This window comes from Haliotis cracherodii, unplaced genomic scaffold (assembly GCF_022045235.1).
Source record: "Haliotis cracherodii isolate W230 unplaced genomic scaffold, xgHalCrac1.p SCAF_2, whole genome shotgun sequence".
Lineage (NCBI taxonomy): Eukaryota > Metazoa > Mollusca > Gastropoda > Lepetellida > Haliotidae > Haliotis > Haliotis cracherodii.
This window is the reverse complement of record NW_027266275.1, coordinates 76,764,479-76,783,408: the sequence shown is the minus strand read 5'-3', so window position 1 is coordinate 76,783,408 and position 18,930 is coordinate 76,764,479. Positions and strand designations below refer to the sequence as shown.

General features: G+C 39.4%; 2 protein-coding genes across 3 annotated transcripts in view; one reads left to right on the top strand and one right to left on the bottom strand.

Moving 5' to 3' along the window:
• The window catches only part of LOC139468534 (short-chain dehydrogenase/reductase family 42E member 1-like), a 334,803-nt gene that overhangs the window by 156,865 nt on the left and 159,008 nt on the right, over window positions 1-18,930 (bottom strand). The window lies entirely within an intron of this gene.
• Window positions 17,810-18,930, top strand: part of LOC139468535 (netrin receptor UNC5C-like) — a 421,042-nt gene continuing 419,921 nt past the window's right edge. Inside the window, exon 1 of the mRNA XM_071250571.1 lies at window positions 17,810-17,934. The gene's annotated coding sequence lies outside the window, so the exon portion shown is untranslated. The remainder of the gene's footprint in view (window positions 17,935-18,930) is intronic.

The window sequence follows — 18,930 nt, the reverse complement described above, 5'->3', positions numbered from 1 at the left end:
TGACTTTAGAAGTTACATATATTTAGAAGTCATAGAATATATTTTCCATAAATTTATTCCATACATTTTCATGCATACAAGAACAACCACCATATTACACTTATTTACAAACTCAAAGCCAGTTATTTTTATATTAAGTTCAGCTTGAAAAGTTAACAACACTTCTCCCTTGCACTGACCTAAATATACCCTCTCATCCTCAATAAAAAACATTTTGGCAACAGTGTTCAACAGCAGACAATTGTGAGGGGAAGTTCTCTAGTTAGTCTGGCAGCCACATTTGCATGCCATTAGTGATGGCCGGTATCTAAGTTGCCGTCCCTCCAATAAATGTTTTGTGTGATTTAGAGGCTATCAGACATTGTTATCTGACTATTGTGGGCAGGGATAGATAACAAATCACCCTGTAGGGGCAGAAATAGAAGCATCTGTTCCCCAGTCCTTCCCCAACCCTATGGCCAGCAGAAGTCAACAGTTGACACTACGGGACAGGGCCCTCTTCCACAAAGCCATCTTAGCACTAAGGTGATCGTAACTCTCATACTTTAACATAGGCTAACGACCAGCGTAGCACTAAGATCACTGTGAAACGAGGCCCAGGACATTATTCAAACTGTTTCTAGCAAAGTCTTACTTACCCTGATGAATGACATTGCTAACTAGATTTGGCTTTTTGGTACATCTTTGGAACTAATTTGTACTCTGATCATTTTGGGGGCTAACTTGGAACTGGGCTAAAAATCTATTGACATATGATTTTCAAGTTCAAGAATATTTCTTTTCAATTGATGACTGTGTTCTGTGATGCCTCTGTCCAGCAGAAGTTTCAGCAGCAGCAACGATAACTGTGGCTGAGTTGTGAGCAATGATATGGTCATTGATTAGTTAGTTGACTATACTAACATTCCAGTCCAGGGCCCATTTCCAGAAAGCTTAGACTAAGTCTCCAGTGTTGGACCTGAGTTTACTCAAGCTGGTACCCTGACAATATGGTCCATGGTCTGGTTACTGAAAGTTGGCACACTGACATCATGGTCCATGGTCTGGTTACTGAAAGTTGGCACACTGACAACATGGTCCATGGTCTGGCTACTGAAAGTTGGCACACTGACAACATGGTCCATGGTCTGGCTACTTTAAGTTGGCACACTGACAACATGGTCCATGGTCTGGCTACTGAATGTTAGCACACTGACAACATGGTCCATGGTCTGGCTACTGAATGTTGGCACACTGACAACATGGTCCATGGTCTGGCTACTTTAAGTTGGCACACTGACAACATGGTCCATGGTCTGGCTACTTTAAGTTGGCACACTGACAACATGGTCCATGGTCTGGGTACTGAAAGTTGGCACACTGACAACATGGTCCATGGTCTGGCTACTGAAAGTTGGCACACTGACAACATGGTCCATGGCCTGGCTACTAAAAGTCGCCACACTGACAACATAGCCAATGAACTATCTGGTGTTAACGCTACAATTATACTGCAGTTAAGGTGTCCTGGGTTTTTTTCAATTATTTTTGTTTGTTTTCGTAACAGAGGTCAGATTAATAGTAAAGATTTATGCAGTTTTAAACTTCTTCCTGATATTGGCATTTTTTCTGCAGTTTTCCAAAGTATCTCATTTCTCTCGGAGAAGTTGAACTGTCTAACCCAACGAAAATGTTAAATGTTCAATGAACACTTAAGACTTTTATCTTCTTACGTATTAATCAATATTTGTCCAATATGAATTGAAATGAGATGAGAGCTCATGTTATAATCTTGTCATTTAACAAATCTCTCCCTAATACAGTTGCCATACATAAATTATACCCTGACAACCACTGTACGGTCATTAAGAAGCCTCAATGACCATAAGTCGTTAATTACAAATATCTACTTTAATATTAATCCCTTTTGTACACCAGAGCCTGTTGAGAGCTGCCAATCATTAAGGGGAGATCACTCATGGTGAACGTCCTCCAATTTCCCAAGAGCTTTGTCTTGACCGTTGCATGCAATATCGTTATTAAATAGACAAGGGGTGGAATAAATAGACAAGAGTGGAATATTATCACCTGCATTATATCAGTGACGACAGCCAAAAAAGGCTGATTTATGTAAAGGATAAAATGATACGTTCTGTATTGATCAGGGGAATATTGGAGCCACGCTGAATCTCCAATTGAGATCTCGCCAGCTGGGCATAATCTGTAAGATATATCTTAATATTACCTCTTTTTTCATCATTGTACATTTGCCTTATTAAGTAATGAAAAAGTTGAGACAAAAGTTTGCATGTCTGCACAACGTGGGCAGACATATAGATTAGGATAACAACAATGGTCAAAGAGAGTCTGCTTTGTAAATGTCTCAATAGATTTTGTTTAGATGGTGCACATTCTCTTCAACATTTCCATCAGAACAGGAGTGTGCAATTATTGTTGATGGGTCTATTACACTGGAAGTTTGCTTGAGTTAGGCTGCCGTCATAACAGCAGATCTGAGATAGCAGATACATTCAACCCTCTCGCTCCTACTTATGTTATTGCTTGGACATCATATACAAGTGAGTGAGTGAGTTGGGTTTACTGATGCTTTGAGCTAGAAATAGTGGAGACCAGTAAGACCGTCTCATCTTTTCCATATTTAGATCTATGCATATTCAGAATGACAAAACACTCTCCAGAAGAGTGTATGACAAGGGGGATGACTTCAACTTTCCAATAGTCAATTTCCTTTTATGTTGAACAATATTCCAGCAGCTCCAGCCTTTAGCATTTACATTTCACAACTTTTGAGACCCAATCAAGCATGCTCTTTCCATGAAGATTTCAAAGAATGTCGCACAACTCTTGCAAAAAAGTGTTTTATCAGGGTTACAATCAAGGCCTTAGTAAAGCTTTGACACAGCTTCATGGTAGACATTTGGAGGATATTTCCAAATCTGACTCATTAATGCCTAAAATAATGTCAATTGTAATTCCCTATTTTAAATTGTTACCAAATGTTTAGGTGTTTTTTCAGATGGACAGTTGACTTGCCTTTGCATGCATTTGTTACTGGTGCCACCGATGGGGCCAGATATGCTCTCCTTCTCATGACCACCTGGTATCATCACTAACTGAGAGTGATTCATAAACACATGCTCATGATATAGGCGAAAAGGATTTCTTATGATTATGGAAAGAGTTTTATCGCTTTTGTTAAGAGATTTCCCTCAATGTCAGCTTAATGTCGGAGGAAAGCATCCAGTGCCATGAATCGTAGAAATATCCAAAACACTGGAGACAAAAACGAGCAAGGGCATGGTGCTAATAACACAAGCATCCCAAACAAGGTAAATCTGGGATTTGACACACAAGTGCTTACATGCCATCTACAGTTCTTACACGCCATCTACAGTGTTTACATGCCATCTGTAGTGTTTACATGCCATCTATAGTGTTTCCATGCCGTCTATAGTGCTTACATGCCATCTATAGTGTTTACATGCCATTTACAGTGTTTACATGCCATCTATAGTGTTTACATGCCATCTATAGTGCTTACATACCATCAATAGTGCTAACATGCCATCTATAGTGCTTACATGCCATCCATAGTGTTTACATGCCATCTATAGTATTTACATGCCATCTATAGTGCTTACATGCCATCTATAGTGCTTACATGCCATCTATAGTGTTTAAATGCCATCTATAGTGCTTACATACCATCTATAGTGCTAACATGCCATCTGTAGTGTTTACATGTCATCGATGGTGTTTAAATGCCATCTGTAGTGTATACATGCCATCTATAGTGATGCCATCTTTAGTGTTTGTATGCCATAAGTGTTTACATGCCATCTTTAGTGTTTACATGCCATCAATGGTATCTACATGCCATCTGTAGTGTGTACATGCCATCTATTGTGTTTACATGCCATTTATAGTGTTTACGTGCCATCTATAGTGCTTACATGCCATCTACAGTGTTTACATGCCATCTATAGTGTTTACATGCCATCTACAGTGTTTACGTGTCTTCTAGTGTTTACATGCCATCTATAGTGTTAACAGTGTATGATTAAACATCAATCTTTGATTTGTCTAAAAACTGTATCATCAAGTGTGCCACCAGCATCTAGGTCAACATCCACTTTTCAGCAACACAATTTTGGAATATTTCTCTAATGCACTTCATTGGCTTACAAATCAATTTCCACAGCTTATGTTTAGCTTGATATTGATGTGTGTAGATTACAAAGAGGTCTGCACTAATCGTAATAATTTCAAACCCATCTTTGAAACCTCCATCAACGTTGATACCTCCTGACTTACAAGTAGAAGCCATCAGAGGACATAGAAATTCATCTAACGTCGTCCCTCAGATAAGACCAAAATCAAAGAATACTCATCAGGAATGCAAAATCGACAAACAGTAATAAACTCTGAAAATAACGACAAATCTCTCGGGGGAAATAACCCTACGAGTCCTGCATCCTCAGCTGCTTATCAAAACGGCAATGACAGATTTTGGACGAAAACAACATAAAAAAAAGTTTTCTGTCAAGAACTTTTTCCTTCCAATTGAAAATTCAATTAGCCGGCATGTTTTGCTGGCAATGTAATTGCTGTTAATTTGTTAGTTCGTTTAAACTCAACTAGAAATGCAGAGAGACTGACCCAAGCATTAATTGATTACTATCATTAATGCGGGGAAGATCAGAGGGCGTTATTCCAGAAATCCGCTAGTTTACTCTGCGTCAGTGGGAAGTCTTCACCCATCAGGCTAAGTGGCTGCACAGGTGGAGACGGAAATTAAATACGCTGTTTTGGGCATTGGCAGGATTATGTCAAAGCAGAGATCATTTCAATTCCGTTTGCATCTTTAATTTTAATTGATAGCTTCATTTCCTAATTGTCATTACTCTCAACTTGTCACTGTGATTCTCCTTGCAATCAAATTAACCTCATTATAACACAGAAGAAGGGAGACGTGTAATAAATCTTTGATATGAAATATGGACCCGTAACGAACCGTAGTATATGAAGCTGACATCAATCAATAGCAAGTCAAAGACAACAGAGCCAATACAAAGTACTGCAGGAAATAGGGAGGAACAAGCGTTAATTTCACACTGCGTGATATTGACGAGATGCTCATTCTGTCCCTCCAAACTGGGATGAGCTCGGATCACACATAATTTGGCTTAATCCAAGTTAAACACAGTGGCTGATTTCTGCCCATCTGTGCAGGACACCTACTAATGAATAGTCAATTTTGTCTCGTTAATATCACATCTTTTTTCACACCACATTGATGCAGTCACTCAATCACTAGGACTTTTTGAGGAAGGAAAAAGTCGAGTTTCTCGCATGTTGGAATGGATATTTACAGCAATTCAGTCGGAACTGATGGATTATAGCCCTCTCACCTGAAGTGGCTGAGTGGAAGACGGAGCAGAGCTCTGTCTGTTTTCACAATCGGATACCAGGAATAGGAGGTAAGCTAAGGGATTCCCCTGTCCTCGTGTAAGGCCAAATTCTACAGAGATGGCTGCATGTTTGCTTATATGGCATGACGATGAAGCAATGGCATCATGTTATACAATGTTCCAAGGTTACATTATAGAACAGAGGAATAACGTTCAGAAATAAGATTCAGTATTAGCTTGGGAATAAGATAGAAGGAAGATGTGATTGTTTTGTTTCCATTATGAAACTTATGTTAAACATTTGTTTCATCGTTTTATCATGGCAGTAAGCAATATTCCAGCTGTATTAAAAAGGTTTGTAAAATTATCAAGTCTATGCTAGACAAATCAGTGTTATATATGGTTCAAACATGAACATATATTATTTCAAAATATAGAATGATATGGGGGTAATATATATATATAGAAGAATTTTATACTTTTCCAATTTAAAACATAATACTGGGTGTGACAATTAATATAAAAGGACTATACCATGCATTCAACAAACATTTCTTCAACATAATTTAATATAAATAATACAAATCTTTGTTTTGTTTGTTTGTTAAATGAATGGCAAAATGGTTAATGACTTTAATGAAATAAAATCATTCTAGTTTTAACATCTACAGCAAGTTAATAAAACTGATGACCCTCTGAACTAAATACATTTTAAGGAAGAGAATTTATGGATGTCAACTTTTTTATTATAAGGAACACAACGTTTAGGTGTATATGCTTACTCCGAAACGTGTTCCTCATAATAAAGAAGTTGACATCCACAAATTCTCTTCCTTATGTGTATCACTTCTAAATGCCTTTGAAAGGCGCTTTACAAATCAATTATTATTATTATTATTATTATTATTATTATTATTAAATACATTTTATTTAACTGCATCAGCACCAAAAAACCTCATTTATCCACAATCAACACACCCTACTAAGATGTTAACAAGATGCTCATAAATATCCCCCCACCTGGCTGCACCAGATGTTTCCCAACAGTAGCGTTATAATGAAGGGCAGTCTCCGCCACCAAAGATCAATTCTCTATCTTAAGCCAAGGATGCATGAGGAAACTCGGACATGTTTTGTTCTGTTTTTACCTTTTTCATCTCTGTTGATGACCATTTTTTCCTCGTTAGCCCATCATGGGCTGCCTTCCAGACTAACCTCTTCTCTCGGCCCTCGGTATTGTTATTTGTGTAGTTTGTCAGAACCTATTATGTTCTGAACCACTGCTTTGGAAAATATGGACTTTTTCCTCCCCTTTTCATCAGAATTATATTCTTTAATGCAATTCAAGACAATTCACATCTCATGAATTCATGGAAATAGAATCAGCAAGTCATATTCCTCTGAATTTCAATTCCTTGTGTAATGGCAACATTCCAGAACCACATCTGTGTATGTTCTTGGGAGCCAAATTTTCAATGCTTAATCCAATAATCAAACTTGTTCTAAAATCTTCTTTTCCTTGAATCCCAAGGTCAAACTCTGTTGACCTCAATCCTCATCCCATCCTCACTATGGATGTGTTTCTCTCTCAGGCGGGATGTCATGGACAGAATTTCATACAGAATATCACTCACGGTTACCAGCATGACATAGACATGTCACATGACATGCCGACCTTTTGTATCAATACGTATCATGATAACATAGACACAGTATGATGCATATCCCAATACTTAGTTTGGAGGCACAGGTGGCCCATTCATGTCAGGCACAGGAAATCGATGTACAGAGTTGTGTCCCTTGGGGAAGCCAGACATTTATGACTGTGGGTTCGAATCCTGATTCGGCCAGAATATAGTTCTGGGTTTATGAGCACCAAACCCCTGCTCACTGGTTTCAACAAAGTCGTAAAAATCTGAGACCTGCATCACTTAGGTCTTTCCTCACACATGAAGCTGACATGCCGTGATATAACTGGAAAAGCGGTGTTAAAACTCACTTATTCACTACACTTATTTTGCTCTTTGTTTGCATGAAATTCTCCATGCCCATTGTTGTGCAATGAACAACTATTTCTGTGTAATTCGTATGACTGGTAAGTTCAGGCTTGTCCTAACACTATTATTCAATCCCATTGAGCATTTAGGGAAATATACGGCAGTGTATAAAACTTGATAGGGAGATATATAGCAGTGCATACAACTTGATAGGGAGATATACAGCAGTGCATACAACTTGATAGGGAGATATACAGCAGTGCATACAACTTGACAGGGAGATATATAACAGTGCATACAACTTTGTGGGGAGATACATAGCAGTGCATACAACTTGATAGGGAGATATACAGCAGTGCATACAACTTGACAGGGAGATATATAACAGTGCATACAACTTGACAGGGAGATATATAACAGTGCATACAACTTTGTGGGGAGATACATAGCAGTGCATACAACTTGACAGGGAGATATATAGCAGTGCATACAACTTGACAGGGAGATATATAACAGTGCATACAACTTGATAGGGAGATATATAGCAGTGCATACAACTTGACAGGGGGATATACAGCAGTGCATACAACTTGACAGGGAGATATATAACAGTGCATACAACTTGATAGGGAGATATATAATCAGCAAGTCATATTGACAGGGAGATATACAGCAGTGCATACAACTTGACAGGGAGATATATAGCAGTGCATACAACTTGATAGGGAGATATACAGCAGTGCATACAACTTGATGGGGAGATACATAACAGTGCATACAACTTTGTGGGGAGATACATAGCAGTGCATACAACTTGACAGGGAGATATATAACAGTGCATACAACTTGACAGGGAGATATATAACAGTGCATACAACTTGACAGGGGGATATATAACAGTGCATACAACTTTGTGGGGAGATACATAGCAGTGCATACAACTTGATAGGGAGATATATAGCAGTGCATACAACTTGACAGGGAGATATATAACAGTGCATACAACTTGATAGGGAGATATATAGCAGTGCATACAACTTGACAGGGGGATATACAGCAGTGCATACAACTTGACAGGGAGATATATAACAGTGCATACAACTTGATAGGGAGATATATAATCAGCAAGTCATATTGACAGGGAGATATATAACAGTGCATACAACTTGACAGGGAGATATATAACAGTGCATACAACTTGATGGGGAGATATACAGCAGAACATACAACTTGATAGGGAGGTATATAACTTGGCATACAACTTGATAGGGAGATATATAACAGTGCATACAACTTGACAAGGAGATATATAACAGTGCATACAACTTGATAGGGAGATATATAGCAGTGCATACAGCTTGACAGGGTGATAAATAACAGAGCATAAAACTTGATAGAGAGATATATAACAGAGCATAAAACTTGATAGGGAGAAATACAGCAGTGCACACAACTTGACAGGGAGATATACATCAATCCATACATCTTGATAAGGAGAAATACAGCAATCCATATGCGTGTGTGTATGTATTTATCTACATAGATACTACTACTTTCATAAAACTATCAATACTGAGACAAGAAACACATAATGGGAGCTACAAACAACTGCATTTTCACTGATTTCTTATAATACAAACAGGTGAAGACGAAACTAAACTGCAAACTTTGGTGAAAGAAACAAGACTAAATATTTGAATGCACAATCCATCAAGTATCTGATCATACAAAAAACATAACCTTGCAAATAAGACAAAAAATTACCCCCAAAGAATCAATACACAAGCTTTTCTTTTTTTCTTGAAGATGGATTCCAGAACAGGTGTTTTCAATAATCAATTTAACTCCTACAAACATTCAAATAAACAAACCACAAAAACAGAACAGGTAACCTAGAAACCCAGAAAGACAGGGAAAAAATTCACGACAGGTGCAAGTTTGGGCAGCAAATGAGTAGATTCTTGCATACCACTATCGTAAATTGCAAGGATGTGTTGATTTCTGGCAGCAGTACCAGCAGCAGTAGCATCAGAGTCTAATCTTGGATTGTAGTGATTGTCACGGGAAGAAGATTTCATCAGCAGGTGCTTGCGTTCAAGCAGCTTTCTGTATTGATGAGTCTGTTGCCGTGACCCCACCTGGTGACTCTTATTATTCCCCTCTCATGATGTCCGAAATTTCTATTTTACACCAATCTCCGGAATTTCATCTACATGGACATATGAGCCCAGATTTGTACCATGTTTCAATTTGTACGCAACGCAAAACTTACTTTTCTGAGAAGCAAGAGTGAAATGAATGTATCCGTACATATTGAGTTTGATGGACATAATTCATTTATTTTGCAATAACAGTAAATCCACTAGTCTGACTTAAGAGGAATTAAAGCCCACAGAATGACAACTAACTCAGTTTTATTCCCCAAAGTAGTGAGTGGGTTGGGTTTAACTCTGCTTTGATCAGTATGTCAGGTGTATTATGTGACAACTTACTGTGAGAATATAGCCTGAGTGAGGCAGGTCTTACACAGGGCTCTACCTTGTGACTGATTTGGTCATTTGTGACTTAAAATTCACTCTGAAACGCAATATTTGTAGCAGTTGGTGGTGGTGGTGGTGGCGGCGGCGGTAGTGGAAGTAGTAGTAGTAGAAATAGTGGCAGTAGGAGTAGTTGGAGAAATAGCAGTAGTAGTAGTAGTGGTGGTTGAAGTTGTAGTAGTAGTAGTAGCAACAGTAGAAATAGTGGTGGTAGTAGTAGCAATAGCAGCAGCAGCAGTTGTAGCAACAGCAGTAGCAGTAGTAGTAGTAAGTATTGTCATTTTACTAAAGTGATGTCAGTTGAACCAAACTTATTTAAAAGTTGAGAAAAAAAACACATTTGAAATGATGACCACAAAAATGGCTCCGAAGATCCGGGTCATACAATGGTACCAGGTTCCACCTCAACTACCAATACCCATCATCTCACAACCAGACCTGACCTGCATCTTCACAGATAGAAAGCCTTGATCAATCGCTTTGAAACGTCAATCCCTCATTTTAGGCCTCATGAAAATTAATATCTCATGAATAAAAAACAAAGTTACCAAAAATGCTCACCAAACTACCATTTGCAGTCATTTGCATGCAACTTCCATTGTACTAACACAGCATTTGTGACATTTGCTATTCATCTCCCTCTCTCTCCTGTCTCCAGAAAACACAATGCCAGTAGAGTTGCTTGCCTCTGTAATTAGCAGCTCCATCCCGGCACCATATACAAGCAAGTTACTCTGTCCTTGTCTCATTAGGCTTGTCTCCCAGGGATTTCATCTCGGGGCTAAAACTCGGATTTCTGATGAGTATTTTCAGCCAGAGAAACACATTTGTTTCTCATTAGATGTGCCAACATGTTTTTTCAAATGCTAGAAATGAAATTTAAAGCTAGGCTTGTCTGACATCCCAAAGGTAAATGTCAGAGTGGAGTGGTAGGTTCGGAGATGTATGAATGGCTACTTTAGCCGAGACAGGTGCTGATACAAACTCATCTACAGCTACACAATGGAAACTTCAAGGGCTCAGGTCTATTCTTGGAAAAGAGATAATAATATTTCTCATGGTGCTCACCATGCAACTATAAGATGAAGATTTAGATGAACCATTAGGTTTTCATGTCTTCTTTAAGAAACACATAAATTTACCTAAGTTGTGTGTCATTATGTCTATATGTCAGTGCATGTATAAACAGTCATGTTGATGTTGGTGTTGTTGATAGTGATGAGGATGGTGTAGCAACGGTGATGGTCATGATCATAATAATATTAAAGAAACAGCAACTGGAAAATATTTTAAGCAATATTCTATTCCATTTGAGAGGAGCTGCAGATTGAAATGACTGTGAAGGAATATATGTCATTTTCCTTTGTTTGACTGGTTCGTGGACTTAAGAGATCATGCCATGTGTGATTCCTTCTGATTGTCAGTGCTATGCCTTTCACACACAAGTAGGAACATGTTGATCTCCGTGATCACTTGCACACATAAAGGATGCATTGTTAAAGACTTGTTGCATGATGGTAATTGCAGAATCTTCACCAGCAGTGTGATCTATCATGGCACTTCATGCACTAGTCTTGACATGAAAATTAATCTTAAAACTGGGACACTTACACCTACACTGATTACCCACACTGGTGACCTACACCAGTGACCTACACTAATGACCTACACCAGAGACCCCAACCAGTGACCTACACTGATTACCAACACTGATGACCTACAACACTGACCTACACTAATAACCTACACCAGTGACCTACACTGATTACCCAGACTGGTGACCCACTCTAGTGACCTACACTGATTACCCACACTGGTGACCTACACTGATTACCAACACTGATGACCTACACCAGTGACCTACACTAATAACCTACACCAGTGACCTACACTGATAACCCACACTGGTGACCTACACCAGTGGCCTATACTGGTGACCTACACTCATGACCCCTACTGGTGACCTACACTTATGACCCCTACTGGTGACCCATACTAGTGACCTATACTTGTGACCCACACCAGTGACCTATACTGGTGACTTACACTAGTGACCTACACACATGGTCCCTACTGGTGACCTATACTAGTGACCTATACTTGTGACCTACACCAGTGACCAATACTGGTGACCTATACTAGTGACCTACACTCATGACCCCTACTGGTGACCTTCACTTATGACCCCCACTGGTGACCTACACTCATGACCCCTACTGGTGACCTGTACTAGTGACCTACACCAGTGACCTACATGAGCATGCTGATCCTGATCAAACTTGAGTTAATCAGCCAAGCTAAGACCTTGACTGCCAGGTGATGACAGGGGTCCGTTCCACAGAGCGATCTTAGTGCTATGATTGTCGCAAGTCAATGTTAAAGTATGCAAGGTATGATCATCTTAGCAGCAATATTGCTTTGTGGAACGGTGTCCACTCCTCTAGCATCAAGAGGGGACCATGTTTCTGTGCACTAACACACAATGATCTCCAATAAAACAAAACAACAAAGGTTGTTATCAGATCCAAGACACTATGCCACACTCTTCATCCCTGCTGCTTGGTCACATATCTCACATGTCACATATCTCACATGTCACATGCCTCCCTCTGGTCACATATCTCACATGTCACATGCCTCACATATCTCACATGTCACATGTCACATATCTCACATGTCACATGCCTCACTCTGGTCACATATCTCACATGTCACATGCCTCACTCTGGTCACATATCTCACATGTCACATGTCACATATCTCACATGTCACATGCCTCACATGTCACATGCCTCACTCTGGTCACATCTCACATGTCACATGCCTCACATGTCACATATCTCACATGGCACATGCCTCACTCTGGTCACATATCTCACATGTCACATGCCTCACTCTGGTCACATATCTCACATGTCACATGTCACATATCTCACATGTCACATGCCTCACATGTCACATGCCTCACTCTGGTCACATCTCACATGTCACATGCCTGACATGTCACATATCTCACATGTCACATGCCTCACTCTGGTTACATATCTCACATGTCACATGCCTCACTCTGGTCACATCTCACATGTCACATATCTCACATGTCACATGCCACACATGTCACATGCCTCACTCTGGTCACATCTCACATGTCACATATCTCACATGTCACATGACACACATGTCACATATCTCACATGTCACATGCCTCACTCTGGTCACATATCTCACATGTCACATGCCACATGCCTCACTCTGGTCACATATCTCACATGTCACATATCTCACATGTCACATGCCTCACATGTCACATGCCTCAATCTGGTCACATATCTCACATGTCACATGCCTCAATCTGGTCACATATCTCACATGTCACATGTCACATATCTCACATGTCACATGCCTCTCTCTGGTCACATATCTCACATGTTACATGCCTCCCTCTCGTCACATATCTCACATGTCACATGCCTCACATGTCACATGCCTCACTCTGGTCACATATCTCACATGTCACATATCTCACATGTCACATGCCTCACTCTGGTCATGTATCTCACATGTCACATGCCTCATGTCACATGCCTCACTCTGGTCACATCTCACATGTCACATGCCTCACTCTGGTCACATCTCACATGTCACATGCTTCACATGTCACATATCTCACATGTCACATGCCTCAATCTGGTCATGTATCTCACATGTCACATGCCTCACATGTCACATGCCTCACTCTGGTCACATATCTCACATGTCACATGCCTCACTCTGGTCACATATCTCACATGTCACATGCCTCACTCTGGTCACATCTCACATGTCACATGCTTCACATGTCACATATCTCACATGTCACATGCCTCAATCTGGTCATGTATCTCACATGTCACATGCCTCACATGTCACATGCCTCACTCTGGTCACATATCTCACATGTCACATGCCTCACTCTGGTCACATATCTCACATGTCACATGCCTCACTCTGGTCACATCTCACATGTCACATGCCTCACTCTGGTCACATATCTCTCTGGTCACATATCTCACTCTGGTCACATATCTCAGTCTGGTCACATATCTCACATGTCACATGCCTCACTTTGGTCATGTATCTCACAGTTGTGATTGTACACCAATAGGCTGATTATGGTCCGCTAATGGAATATAGCTGATATCAAACCTAGACCTCCGACAAAAGGAGAGCACTGTACCCTGTTAGCCTGTACAGTCTCATGAAACAATATTGGGTTCTCAAGCTGCACCAATGTAAGAACAGTAGAAAATTAAGGAATGACATGTTTTTGGTTTTCCACAGACTTATTAACTGTGGGGTAGTGGGATAGGAAATGTTTGTCTGCAGGAACACTGCATTATATCTTTCAAGCAAACAAAACGTCACAATTAATTAGTTAAATGCTTATGTACCCATTTTTCGTTTCATTTTTTTCTCACCTCCCATCAAATGTTGGAGTGAAGGATAAGTAAAAATACAGTTTAAAACTTTTTAAATCCTTAATGTCATTTCACTATCCCATTAGTCTTTTAGAAAAAAACTTACAAGAAAAGAATCATTCATTCATCAAGTCAGTTTCTTCATCAGTGCCACTTGCACCTCATAGGTAAATTATTCTAAGGAAAAACAACTTCAAATTCTGATTTATTTCCTCTGGTGAACAAAAAGACATTTTGAAGACAAGAAGCAAGAACTTCATCTTCCCTACCAGAAAGCAACTAATGGCCATCCGAACACATCTCAGTAATGGCTTCACCATGACAATCCATCTATTATTTGCAGCAAAAAGTGCATCAGAAATCACCACCTATTACAATGAGCGACATTAACTGGAAATTACGAGTCCACCGCCTTCACTCAACTCGATGGCAGATACATGCAAACACTAATTTTCTCCCACATGCAAAGTCAGCGCACTTCTATACAATATAGCGTGCAGGTCCCATATGTGAAAACAGGCTCCACAATTATAGCAAATTGACTTCCTAAGAGACTTATAATAACTAGTACCCATTATGCTTGTACATATCTTGACTAGAAGTTGAGCATGCCATTGCCAAGTAGATAGGAGTCGTATAGTCTCGAAACAGGGGAACATGCAGACCTGCTGACTTGGTGAAATATCACTTGCCCCAATTTTCATTCTTTGCAAAACTGTATCTCTATCCGATCAATTAGGTAATAGACTATGAATTGGTTTGAAAGCTCTGCTTCAGAATTACTTTTTTCCGAATCAATAAAATTGTCTCCATTTGTGAAAAGTATCTCTGAACGTTAGTCCCTCAACTGGGCTAAATAGATTGTGAGTTAGGTACCAAATGTCATTGGACGATATACGGTTACGGATACTGAATCTGTTGATTCCGCGATTACGAATTTAATGCTGATTCAGATTGCGTAATCACAATCGTGATTTGTGGGCGAATGGATCTGATCTTGTCTGATCTACTACTTTCCCCTCTGCATCATGGCCATTTAATATGTGAAGGATCTTATAGATTTTATTTTGCCTGCACATAAATTTTTTTCAACACAATCACCATCCCTTTGGGTCATATTTCTCATAAATCTTAATCCTACAATGTAACGTTATCATTTCTATCGGCCTGGAACACTCACAAGCTCGTTCCCCATTTGTCGGAGGCCTGGGTCAGTGCAGACAGTGTAGCAACCATTAACAGTCTCGGGAACATTCAAGATAATTCCAGATATTCTCATTTTCTCGAACACATACATCTCAAATACATTCTTTCTTATGCAAATGGTGTGAGTGGCGTTGCTGCCGGTGGGACAAGACATGCTTACCCTTTTACCAGGTGTCATCGCTGATTTTCAGCAATCTATTCATGCAATTATTACCGCTATTTTGCCTTTCCTGCCAAATCGAAAATGTATTGTCTGATAATGGAGACTGGTTATTCTCCAGTGTTGATGTTTTCTGGTTATAAATCATTATAAGCCCATGTCCATGTGCCGTTGTTGGTGTCTGTCTAAAGTGGGCAGCTGAAGTCAGGTTTTACAATGCTTATGACAATATACCAGCCAGAATGGTGTCGGATATCCAAAATTGCCCCAAAAAATTTGACCCAGGGTAGAATCAAACTCGGGTGAGGGTTTGAAGGTGAACACTTAACCAGCAGGCTACCTCACCATCCAGTGTGAACGTGACATTGTGACTGTACAGAGCATATGTTCTGCGGCTACAAACCCACATTACAACCAAGTGAGGAAAAGGTGGTGGGTGCTTCCTTCTTTCTTTTCTCAATATCTTTTGCATCTGTGTCTGTGGAGGCACTCTCCTTGTCAAATATGACGAATCTGAAGTCGAGTCAATCTAAATTTATCAAATGAAATCTACTACAATGAAAGCATTACTAAGTCCATCTGTTCTCCATGTATATTATACTGTACCATATCCCTTCACCTCTTGACCCGTGAAGATCCGGGGTAGATAGGTCTTCAGCAACCCATGCTGGTGACCCGTGAAGATCCGGGGTAGAATAGGTCTTCAGGAACCCATGCTTGTCGTAAAAGGCGACTATGCTTGTCGTAAAAGGCGACTATGCTTGTCGTAAAAGGCGACTAACGGGATCGGGTGGTCAGGCTTGCTGACTTGGTTGATGCTTGTCATCGATCCCAATTGCGTGGATCGATGCTCATGATATCAATCACTGGATTGTCTGGTCCAGACTCGATTATTTACAGACCGCCGTCATATAGCTGGAATATTGATGAGTGTGGCGTTAAACAACAAACCAACCAACCAACCAACAATCACCTCTCAATGATTTCCTGAACACATGGTGTCATCAATGACTTTCAGTGATCCATCCATATCATTTTCACAGCTATTTTATCTTTTACGCCCAAGGGAATCTCTTTCATCATATACTCAAGTCCGGTTATTCTCTGGCATTGACATTTTATATTTAAGTATGATCTACAAAACACATTGATGGAGAAAGGAACAAATCCACAGATCAAAATCTTAACCTGCTAATTGTTTTTAATTAAATGTCATGTATTGTCACTTCAAAGAATAATTTCTATCAAAACAATCGCATATATATATACAATCTGGGCCTGACTTTGCTTTCACAAAAAATAATGTCAATATAAACTATGGATTCGTACGAAAACAATGAGGTCTCTGGATATATGGAACTATCAAATATCCTCTTCATCTTTCTCTCAAACACTCTTCTGAACAAAGATGACTTTTCCAATGTGCTCTCAGAATTCCAAAATATCAGACGGACTGAAACCTTTAAGTATTCTTCAACAAGGCCGTTTGAAGCTGAAGCACTTTCAAGTTGCTGCAAACTCTCACTCTCTTTTCAAAAGAACAACAAAGAGTTCTTCATGAGTTTCTGGTGTATGACTTCTGAGCGTTCCCTGCTGCACAGAGCTTGACCAAGTCTTTTAACAGTTTGTATCAAGCTTGAAAATAAACCATGCAATGTTTTCCCGTCCTCTTACCGCACCAAAACCCAGAGAACCCAAGTAGGGACTTCATGGCAAGCTTTATTCCCAACAAGTGCAGCTTTTTCTGATTTAGTGTAGATGAATTTCATTTGCGATTGATTTCCGAGCTGTTAGCTGCTTTCTCGTGAGCTGCAAGCCCATTCCCCCATATACAGCCTACCCGCAGATTTTTTCTAATCAACAGCGGCGGTTGTTGCATTACAAAAGGTAGGATATACTAGCGAGCACTGTCGGACACTGGCAATGCCATCGTGCTAGGAGCTGATTCGGAGGCTGCAGTCAGTGGCGTCACTTTACTGATCAATTCATCGAGTACGAGCTTGGATGGTTCACAAAGCTTGTAAAGCACTATGCTATGATACTGGGCTTGGAGGTAACATCTGATTCGCTATATCACCTGCTTGGACTAGCTATTGACGATTGTGTCGAGTGATTAACTCTTGATTAGAAGAGACAGGTGATCGTGGAATGTCACACCTTGTTCAGGTAAGAATGGAGATTATTTGGATTATGTTCACTAGTAGTAGCCTTGATGAAGGAAATAATAACAGAGGTCACTGTGAGAAAATATTGATGCATCGACTGAAATCTTTCTTTTTTTTAATCCATAATTTCAAATATGAAACTGCATCAGATTTAAGATTACAAAATCTCAATGTGGTTGATCTTGTGAATTTTGAAACTAGGTTTAAACATTGTTTGGTTGCATATCGAGGTAGCTAGATGTCATGGTTAATTTTGTTAATTTTCATTCATCCCAAATTGTTTCTAATAAACCCGATGAATTATTTGTAATAAGTAAACATTATTAGTAAACATTATTCCAAGATGTTGGTTTACATAAGTTAACCCAAATCCAAAATATCTAGTCAAGTTTCAAAAGTAAACACAATAAAATCAACCAGTTTTAACACATGAGTCATTAGAATCACTACCTTTTCAGGATGGTTTCATCATGTTCATAATCAGAAAGACCCATAATCTAAAACCTATTTTCTCAAATTTTGATAATTTTCTTTTCACTTTGTCAGGTTTCAGTATAATCATTCTTTCCATTTTGTAATAATGCATTCATTCACACCTGATTATCTTCACAAAACCTTGGAGGCAATATGGGTGCCTGTTGTTTTAGTCTTTAATTATTTTGCAGAATTATCCCTTCGACATCACCCAAGAATCTTTTTACTCAAATCAACACTTGTGATGTTTGTTCAAGGAATATTGGGAATACAATCAGTTGTCAAGAAAATACTATGTGTGAGAACACCTAGTATTTTCTTGACAACTGATTGTCTGTTAGTGCACTGCAAACAGCTGCTGTTTGACAAGGCATTAAAATGTTGCTGATTTTACCATTTTATTAAGCCATAAAGTTTCTCTACTGTAATGCATCATTTACGATACCACCGTCGCTGGGATCCACTTTATTGTTAAGGAGACTTTGAATAAGTCTGTTGTCTGTCTGTTTTTGATGCGATTGTC